We start from the raw sequence: 10,786 nt of genomic DNA on the forward strand, positions 1-10,786 counted from the left end.
TGACTGAGTGAGTGAGTGGCTGAGTGAGTGAGTGGCTGAGTGAGTGAGTGGCTGAGTGAGTGAGTGGCTGAGTGAGTGAGTGGCTGAGTGAGTGAGTGGCTGAGTGAGTGAGTGGCTGAGTGAGTGTCTGGCTGAGTGAGTGAGTGGCTGAGTGAGTGAGTGGCTGAGTGAGTGAGTGGCTGAGTGAGTGAGTGGCTGAGTGAGTGTCTGGCTGAGTGAGTGAGTGGCTGAGTGAGTGAGTGGCTGAGTGAGTGTCTGGCTGAGTGAGTGAGTGGCTGAGTGAGTGAGTGGCTGAGTGAGTGAGTGGCTGAGTGAGTGAGTGGCTGAGTGAGTGTCTGGCTGAGTGAGTTAGTGGCTGAGTGAGTGAGTGTCTGAGTGAGTGGTTGAGTGAGTGACTGAGTGAGTGAGTGGCTGAGTGAGTGAGTGAGTGTCTGAGTGAGTGAGTGGCTGAGTGAGTGAGTGAGTGGCTGAGTGAGTGAGTGGCTGAGTGAGTGTCTGGCTGAGTGAGTGAGTGTCTGAGTGAGTGGCTGAGTGAGTGAGTGAGTGGCTGAGTGAGTGAGTGGCTGAGTGAGTGTCTGGCTGAGTGAGTGAGTGGCTGAGTGAGTGAGTGGCTGAGTGAGTGAGTGGCTGAGTGAGTGAGTGTCTGAGTGAGTGGTTGAGTGAGTGACTGAGTGAGTGAGTGGCTGAGTGAGTGAGTGGCTGAGTGAGTGAGTGTCTGAGTGAGTGTCTGGCTGAGTGAGTGAGTGGCTGAGTGAGTGAGTGGCTGAGTGAGTGAGTGGCTGAGTGAGTGAGTGAGTGGCTGAGTGAGTGAGTGGCTGAGTGAGTGAGTGTCTGAGTGAGTGGTTGAGTGAGTGACTGAGTGAGTGAGTGGCTGAGTGAGTGAGTGTCTGAGTGAGTGAGTGGCACTTGCCCCTACATCCCGCGTGCGCTACACGGACACCGCTGTATCTTTGTCTTTGTCTTCCCCCCCCACCTCATCACCCCCCTCCCACTCGCCCCCCCCCAGTCCGAGGCGTTGTGCGCATGCGCCGTGGTGCGGGTGTGGTCGGGCGAGAGGGGAGAGAGACACGGGGAGAGAGAGAGACACAGACACGGGGAGAGAGAGAGAGACACGGGGGGAGGGAGAGACAGAGACACGGGGAGAGGGAGACACGGGGAGAGAGACACACAGGGGGAGAGAGACACGGGGAGAGAGAGAGAGACACGGGGGAGGGAGAGACAGAGACACGGGGAGAGAGAGACACGGGGAGAGAGGGAGACACGGGGAGAGAGACAGGGGGAGAGACACGGGGAGAGACACACAGAGAGAGAGACACAGGGAGAGGCACAGAGAGAGGCACACAGAGAGAGACACGGGGAGAGAGACACACAGGGGGATAGAGAGACACACACAGAGGGGGGAGAGTGGATCAGTGACATCTTAGAGAGTTTTGCATCAACTCCCCCAACTTACAGGGAGAGAGGGGGGAGGGAGGGAGGGAGAGAGACACAGGTGTAGACACACACACAGACACACACACAGGTAGACACACAGACACACACACAGACACACACACAGACTCACACACAGGTAGACACACAGACACACACACAGACACACACACAGACACACACACAGGTAGACACACAGGTGTAGAGTGACACACACAGACACACACACAGGTAGACACACAGACACAGACACACACACAGGTGTAGAGTGACACACACACACAGACACACACACAGGTGTAGAGTGACACACACACAGACACACACACAGACTCACACACAGGTAGACACACAGACACACACAGACTCACACACAGGTAGACACAAAGACACACACACAGACTCACACACAGGTAGACACACAGGTGTATAGTGACACACACAGACACACACACAGGTAGACACACAGGTAGACACACACACAGACACACACACAGGTGTAGACGCACACAGACACACACACAGACACACAGGTAGACACACAGGTAGAGACACAGACACACACACAGACTCACACACAGACAGACACACAGACAGACACACACACAGGTGTAGAGTGAGACACACACACAGACACACAGGTAGACACACACACAGACAGGTGTGTAGTGAGACACACAGACAGGTAGACACACTTCACAGGTAGACACACACACACAGACACACAGGTGTGTATAGATAGACACACACAGACACACACAGGTAGACACACAGACACAGGTGAGGTAGTGAGACTCACTACTCAGGTGCCGCAATGACGCGACATTCGGAGCTCAACAGGCAAACGGAGGGAGTGTACAAGGTACAGTAACGACACACACACACAGACACACACACACACACAGACACACACACAGACACACACACACACACAGACACACACACAGACACACACACACACACACAGACACACACACACACACAGACACACACACACACACAGACACACACACAGACACACACACACACAGACACACACACAGACACACACACACACAGACACACACACACACAGACACACACACACACACACAGACACACACACACACACAGACACACACATACACAGACACACACACACACACACAGACACATACACAGACACATACAAGACACACACACACACAGACACACACACACACACAGACACACACACACAGACACAGACACACACACACAGACACACACACACATACATACACACACAGACACTCACACACTGAGACACACACACACTGAAACACACACTCACTTTGACACTCACTGAAACACACACTTAGACTACACACACAGACACTCACTTAGACTACATTCAGCCACACACTTAGACACACACTCACTCAGACACTCACTCACACACACACAGACACACACACTCACACACACACACAGACACACACAGACACACACAGACACACACACTCACACACGTACTTAGACACACTGAGACTACAGACACAGACACTCACTCAGACACTCACTCAGTCACTCACTCAGACACTCACTTAGACACTCACTCAGTCACTCACTCAGACACTCACTTAGACACTCACTCAGTCACTCAGTCAGACACTCACTTAGACACTCACTCAGTCACTCAGTCAGACACTCACTTAGACACTCACTCAGACACTCACTCAGTCACTCACTCACTCAGACACTCACTCAGACACTCACTCACTCAGCCACTCAGTCACTCACTCACTCAGACACTCAGACACTCACTCAGACACTCACTCACTCAGTCAGTCACTCACTCACTCACTCAGACACTCACTCAGACACTCACTCAGTCACTCACTCACTCAGACACTCACTCAGTCACTCACTCAGTCACTCACTCAGTCACTCACTCACTCAGTCACTCACTCACTCAGACACTCACTCAGACACTCACTCAGTCACTCACTCAGTCACTCACTCACTCAGTCACTCACTCACTCAGACACTCACTCACTCAGACACTCACTCACTCAGTCACTTACTCACTCAGACACTCACTCAGTCACTCACTGATGATGATGTTGGTGATGATGTTGGTGATGGTGTTGGTGGTGGTGATGCTGATGATGTTGCTGATGATGATGGTGTTGGTGGTGATGGTGGTGATGATGGTGGTGATGTTGATGATGCTGATGATTGTGATGATGTTGCTGATGCTGATGATGGTGATGATGCTGATGATGGTGATGATGTTGCTGATGATGCTTGTGATGATGATGGTGATGATGATGGTGATGATGGGGGAGCGGTGGGTGTAGTGGTTAGCGCTACGCAGCGCTATGAACCCGGAGAACCGAGTTCGATTCCCGTTCACCACTCAGTGACGAATCATCCGAACCGGTCCTGGGCCTCCCCTAGGTCGACTCAGCCTCAAATGAGTAACCTGGTGTAGCGGTGGTGGGTGGTGGGTGGTGGTGATTGTGATAGCCACAGTGCCGGTAGCCTTCATAGGTGCTCGCTAACAGCACTTGCCCCTACAGCCCTGCCAGAGGCTACCTGGGGGAGCTTTGTCTGTGTGTGTGGTGTGTGTAGTACACAGACACTGCTGCTGCTACTAGCAGCACTTGCCCCTACAGCCCTGCCAGAGGCTACCTGGGGTAGCTTTGTCTGTGTGTGGTGTGTGTAGTACACAGACACTGCTGCTGATACTAACAGCACTTGCCCCTACAGCCCTGCTAGAGGCTACCTGGGGTAGATTTGTATTTGTTTCGTGTGGGTGAGTGAGTGGGTGAGTGGGTGGGTGAGTGAGTGAGTGGGTGAGTGTGTGAGTGGGTGAGTGGGTGAGTGAGTGTGTAGGTGAGTGAGTGAGTGTGTGGGTGAGTGTGTGGGTGAGTGAGTGTGTGAGTGTGTGAGTGAGTGAGTGTGTGAGTGAGTGGGTGAGTGTGTGGGTGAGTGAGTGGGTGAGTGGGTGAGTGTGTGAGTGAGTGTGTGAGTGAGTGGGTGAGTGTGTGAGTGAGTGAGTGTGTGAGTGAGTGTATGAGTGAGTGTGTGGGTGAGTGTGTGGGTGAGTGAGTGGGTGAGTGGGTGAGTGTGTGAGTGAGTGTGTGAGTGAGTGAGTGAGTGTGTGAGTGAGTGAGTGTGTGAGTGAGTGTGTAAGTGTGTGAGTGAGTGTGTGAGTGAGTGTGTGAGTGAGTGAGTGTGTGAGTGAGTGTGTAAGTGTGTGAGTGAGTGTGTGAGTGAGTGAGTGAGTGTATGAGTGAGTGTGTGAGTGAGGGAGTGTGTAGGTGAGTGTATGAGTGTGTGTGTGTGTAGGTGAGTAAGTGTGTGAGTGAGTGTATGTGTAGGTGAGTGTGTGTGTGTGTATGAGTGAGTGAGTGAGTGTATGAGTGGGTGAGTGTGTGAGTGAGTGTGTGAGTGAGTGAGTGTGTGAGTGAGTGTGTGAGTGAGTGAGTGTGTGAGTGAGTGTGTGTGTAGGTGAGTGTGTGAGTGAGTGTGTGAGTGAGTGAGTGTGTGAGTGAGTGAGTGTGTGTGTAGGTGAGTGTGTGAGTGAGTGTGTGAGTGGGTGAGTGTGTGAGTGAGTGTGTGAGTGAGTGAGTGAGTGTGTGAGTGAGTGAGTGTGTGAGTGAGTGTGTGAGTGAGTGAGTGAGTGTGTGAGTGAGTGTGTGAGTGTGTGTGTGCATGAGTGAGTGTGTGTGTGTAGGTGAGTGTGTGAGTGAGTGTGTGTGTGTAGGTGAGTGTGTGAGTGAGTGTATGAGTGAGTGAGTGTGTGAGTGAGTGTATGAGTGGGTGAGTGTGAGTGAGTGTATGTGTGTAGGTGAGTGTGTGTGTAGGTGAGTGTGTGAGTGAGTGTGTGTGTGTAGGTGAGTGTGTGTGTAGGTGAGTGTGTGAGTGAGTGTGTGTGTGTAGGTGAGTGTGTGTATGAGTGTGTGAGTGAGTGTGTGTGTGTAGGTGAGTGTGTGTGTGCATGAGTGTATGAGTGAGTGTATGAGTGAGTGAGTGTGTGAGTGAGTGTGTGTGTGTAGGTGAGTGTGTGAGTGAGTGTGTGTGTGTAGGTGAGTGTGTGTGTGCATGAGTGTATGAGTGAGTGTATGAGTGAGTGAGTGTGTGAGTGAGTGTGTGTGTGTAGGTGAGTGTGTGTATGAGTGTGTGTATGTGAGTGTGTGTGTAGGTGAGTGTGTGAGTGAGTGGGTGAGTGTGAGTGAGTGTGTGTGTTAGTGTGTGTGTGTGTAGGTGAGTGTGTGTATGAGTGTGTGTATGTGAGTGAGTGTGTAGGTGAGTGTGTGTGTAGGTGAGTGTGTGAGTGAGTGTGTGTGTGTAGGTGAGTGTGTGTATGAGTGTGTGTATGTGAGTGAGTGTGTGAGTGAGTGTGTGTGTGTAGGTGAGTGTGTGAGTGAGTGTGTGTGTGTAGGTGAGTGTGTGAGTGAGTGTATGAGTGAGTGTGTGAGTGAGTGAGTGTATGAGTGAGTGTGTGAGTGAGTGTGTGTGTGTAGGTGAGTGTGTGTGTGTAGGTGAGTGTGTGTGTGCATGAGTGAGTGTGTGTGTGTAGGTGAGTGTGTGTGTGCATGAGTGAGTGAGTGGCACTGTGTAAACGTGTTTGAGATCATCTTTGTTTGATACAGTGTGAGTCAGTGTGTGTGTGTAGGTGAGTGTGTCTGTGTGTGAGTGTGTCTGTGTGTGTGTGAGTGAGTGTGTGTGTGTGTCTGTGTGTGTGTGTCTGTGTGTGTGTGTTTGTGTGTGTGTGAGTGAGTGTGTGTGAGTGAGTGTGTGTGTGTGAGTGTCTGTGTGTGTGAATGAGTGTATGTGTGTCTGTGTGTGTGAGTGAGTGTGTGTGTGTGTCTGTGTGTGTGTGAGTGAGTGTGTGTGAGTGTGTGTGTGAGTGTCTGTGTGTGTGAATGAGTGTATGTGTGTCTGTGTGTGAGTCTGTGTGTGAGTCTGTATGTGAGTGTGTGTGTGAGTGTGTGAGTCTGTGTGTGTGTGTCTGTGAGTGTGTGTCTGTGTGTGAGTCTGTGTGTGTGTGTGTGAGTCAGTGTGTGTGTGAGTCTGTGTGTGTGTGTGAGTCTGTGTGTGAGTGTCTGTGTGTGTGTCTGTGTGTGTATGTGAGTCTGTGTGTGTGAGTGTGTGTGCCGTGTGTGTGTGTCTGTCTGTGTGTGTGTTTGTGCGTGTATGTGTGTGAGTCTGTGTGTGTGTGAGTCTGTGTGTGTATGTGAGTCTGTGTGTGAGGGAGTATGTGAGTCTGTGTGTGTGTGAGTCTGTGTGTGAGTCTCTGTGTGGGTGAGTGTCTGTGTGTGAGTCTGTGAGTGTGTGTGAGTGAGTGTGTGTGTCTGTGTGTGAGTCTGTGTGTGTGTGTGAGTCTGTGTGTGTCTGTGAGTGAGTGTGTGTGTGTGAGGGTCTGTGTGTGAGTGTGTGTGAGTGTGTGAGTCTGTGTGTGAGTGTGTGTGAGTGTGTGAGTCTGTGTGTGTGTCTGTGTGTGCGTGTGTGAGTCTGTGTGTGTGTGCGTGTGTGAGTCTGTGTGTGAGTGTGTGTGAGTGTGTGAGTCTGTGTGTGAGTCTGTGTGTGTGCGTGTGTGAGTCTGTGTGTGTGTGCGTGTGTGAGTCTGTGTGAGTCTGTGTGTGAGTGTGTGAGTCTGTGTGTGAGTGTGTGAGTCTGTGTGTGAGTGTGTGTGAGTGTGTGAGTCTGTGTGTGTGTCTGTGTGTGCGTGTGTGAGTCTGTGTGTGTGTGCGTGCGTGTGTGAGTCTGTGTGTGAGTGTGTGTGAGTGTGTGAGTCTGTGTGTGAGTCTGTGTGTGTGCGTGTGTGAGTCTGTGTGTGTGTGCGTGTGTGAGTCTGTGTGAGTCTGTGTGTGAGTGTGTGAGTCTGTGTGTGAGTGTGTGAGTCTGTGTGTGAGTGTGTGTGAGTGTGTGAGTCTGTGTGAGTCTGTGTGTGAGTGTGTGAGTCTGTGTGTGAGTGTGTGAGTCTGTGTGTGAGTCTGTGTGTGTGCGTGTGTGAGTCTGTGTGTGTGTGTGCGTGTGTGAGTCTGTGTGAGTCTGTGTGTGAGTGTGCGTGTGTGAGTCTGTGTGAGTCTGTGTGTGAGTGTGTGAGTTTGTGTGTGAGTGTGTGTGCGTGTGTGAGTCTGTGTGTGTGTGGGTGTGTCTGTGTGTGTGGGTGGGTGTGTCTGTGTGTGTGGGTCTTGTCAGTGTTGACTCAGAGCACATAGGCCATTGTGATGTGTCTGTGTAAACATGCACCTCGTGTGTGTGCGTGTGTGTCTGTGTGCGTGTGTGTGTGCGTGTGTGTCTGTGTGTGTGTGTGTGTCTGTGTGTGTGTGTGTGTGCGTGTTTGTGCGTGTGTCTGTGTGCGTGTGTGTGTGCGTGTGTGTGTGTGTGTGTCTGTGTGCGTGTGTCTGTGTGCGTGTGTGTGTGCGTGCGTGTCTGTGTGTGTGTGTCTGTGTGTGTGTGTGTCTGTGTGTGTGTGTGTCTGTGTGTGTGTGTCTGTGTGTGTGTGTGTCTGTGTGTCTGTGTGTGTGTGTGTCTGTGTGTCTGTGTGTGTGTGTGTCTGTGTGTGTGTGTGTGTCTGTGTGTGTGTGCGTGTGTGTGCGTGTGTGTCTGTGTGTGTGTGCATGTATCTGTATGTGGGGAGCGGTGGGGTAGTGGTTAGCGCTATGTACCATCACCACCATCACCTCCATCACCATCACTACCATCACCATCACTACCATCACCAACATCATCATCATCAGCACCATCATCACCACCATCATCATCACCATCACCACCATCAGCACCACCACCATCATCATCACCATCATCACCACCATCATCACCACCATCATCACCACCATCATCATCAGCACCATCATCATCACCATCACCACCATCATCAGCACCATCATCACCACCATCATCACCACCATCATCATCAGCACCATCATCATCACCATCACCACCATCATCAGCACCATCATCATCAGCACCATCATCACCACCATCATCATCAGCACCATCATCATCACCATCACCACCATCATCACCACCACCATCATCAGCACCATCATCATCACCATCACCACCATCATCACCACCATCATCATCACCATCATCACCACCATCATCACCACCATCATCACCACCATCATCATCAGCACCATCATCATCACCATCACCACCATCATCAGCACCATCATCACCACCATCATCACCACCATCATCATCAGCACCATCATCATCACCATCACCACCATCATCAGCACCATCATCATCAGCACCATCATCACCACCATCATCATCAGCACCATCATCATCATCACCATCACCACCATCATCACCACCACCATCATCAGCACCATCATCATCACCATCACCACCATCATCACCACCATCATCATCAGCACCATCATCACCACCATCATCACCACCATCATCACCACCACTCAGTGCGGTGTGTGTAGTACATAGACACTGCTGCTACTACCAACAGCACTTGCCCCTACAGCCCTGCTGGAGGCTACCTGGGGCAGCTTTGTCTGTGTGTGTGGTGTGTGTAGTACATAGACACTGCTGCTACCAACAGCACTTGCCCCTACAGCCCTGCTAGAGGCTACCTGGGGTAGCTTTGTCTGTGTGTGTGGTGTGTGTGTGTAGTACATAGACACTGCTGCTACGAACAGCACTTGCCCCTACAGCCCTGCTAGAGGCTACCTGGGGTAGCTTTGTCTGTGTGTGTTGTGTGTGTAGTACATAGACACTGCTGCTACCAACAGCACTTGCCCCTACAGCCCTGCTGGAGGCTACCTGGGGGACATTTGGCTGTGTGTGGTGTGTGTAGTACATAGACACTGCTGCTGCCAACAGCACTTGCCCCTACAGCCCTGCTAGAGGCTACCTGGGGTAGCTTTGTCTGTGTGTGTGGTGTGTGTAGTACATAGACACTGCTGCTACTAACAGCACTTGCCCCTACAGCCCTGCTAGAGGCTACCTGGGGTAGCTTTGTCTGTGTGTGTGTGGTGTGTGTAGTACATAGACACTGCTGCTACGAACAGCACTTGCCCCTACAGCCCTGCCAGAGGCTACCTGGGGTAGCTTTGTCTGTGTGTGTGGTGTGTGTAGTACATAGACACTGCTGCTACGAACAGCACTTGCCCCTACAGCCCTGCTAGAGGCTACCTGGGGTAGCTTTGTCTGTGTGTGTGTGGTGTGTGTAGTACATAGACACTGCTGCTACCAGCAGCACTTGCCCCTACAGCCCTGCCAGAGGCTACCTGGGCGGGGTGGAGGACCTTTGCCAATACCCCTTGCACATGGAATGCGTTGAGCGCGCTACCTGGGAACCCCCCACTCCCCCCACCACTCACCCACCACTCCTCCCCCCCCACCACTCACCCACCACTCCTCCCCCCCCCACCACTCACCCACCACTCCTCCCCCCCCACCACTCACCCACCACTCCTCCCCCCCCACCACTCACCCACCACTCCCCCCCCCCACTACCAGAGCTCAGGGTGGTGGGTGGAGTGTCTGGTGACACAGAAACACGCGGCCAGGTGATTCAGCTGAGGAGGGTTCAGGGTCCCAACGATACCCGTACCCTACCCGATACCCGTACCCTACCCGATACCCGTACCCTACCCGATACCCGTACCCTACCCGATACCTGTACCCTACCCGATACCCGTACCCTACCTGATACCCGTACCCTACCCGATACCCGTACCCTACCCGATACCCGTACCCTACCCGATACCTGTACCCTACCCGATACCCGTACCCTACCTGATACCCGTACCCTACCCGATACCCGTACCCTACCCGATACCCGTACCCTACCCGATACCCGTACCCTACCCGATACCTGTACCCTACCCGATACCCGTACCCTACCCGATACCCCTACCCGATACCCGTACCCTACCCGTACCCTACCCGATACCCGTACCCTACCCGATACCCGTACCCTACCCGATACCCCTACCCGATACCCGTACCCTACCCGTACCCTACCCGATACCCGTACCCTACCCGATACCCGGCCGGGTACGGGTAGGGCAGGTCACCGGTTCACCGGCTGGGTGATCAATCACTCGGTCCGTACCCCCGGGGCATCGATCGGCCTGCCACATCGTATCTGCTGGGCCAGATAGAGATTCCTCCGGTACAGCCGTTGAAGGCTTCACGAACTACGTGGTCGTCTCGTAGCTTACAAGATGACAGTCCTGTAGACCAAGCGAGGTGGTCAACATCTACCACGACCTCCTGTAGACCAGGCGAGGTGGTCAACATCTACCACGACCTCCTGTAGACCAGGCGAGGTGGCCAACATCTACCACGACCTCCTGTAGACCAGGCGAGGTGGCCAACATCTAACCACGACCTCCTGTAGACC

The 10,786-nt window shown here is 52.6% G+C and overlaps 1 long non-coding RNA gene across 1 annotated transcript in view; it reads left to right on the top strand.

The window, feature by feature from the left end:
* Positions 1-1,061: 1,061 nt before the first annotated feature.
* Positions 1,062-10,786, top strand: part of LOC144955121 (uncharacterized) — a 61,871-nt gene continuing 52,146 nt past the window's right edge. The window contains exon 1 of the long non-coding RNA XR_013641512.1: positions 1,062-2,293. This is a non-coding gene — a long non-coding RNA (uncharacterized LOC144955121). The remainder of the gene's footprint in view (positions 2,294-10,786) is intronic.

Source organism: Lampetra fluviatilis, unplaced genomic scaffold (genome assembly GCF_964198595.1).
Source record: "Lampetra fluviatilis unplaced genomic scaffold, kcLamFluv1.1 SCAFFOLD_267, whole genome shotgun sequence".
In the NCBI taxonomy this organism is placed as follows: domain Eukaryota; kingdom Metazoa; phylum Chordata; class Hyperoartia; order Petromyzontiformes; family Petromyzontidae; genus Lampetra; species Lampetra fluviatilis.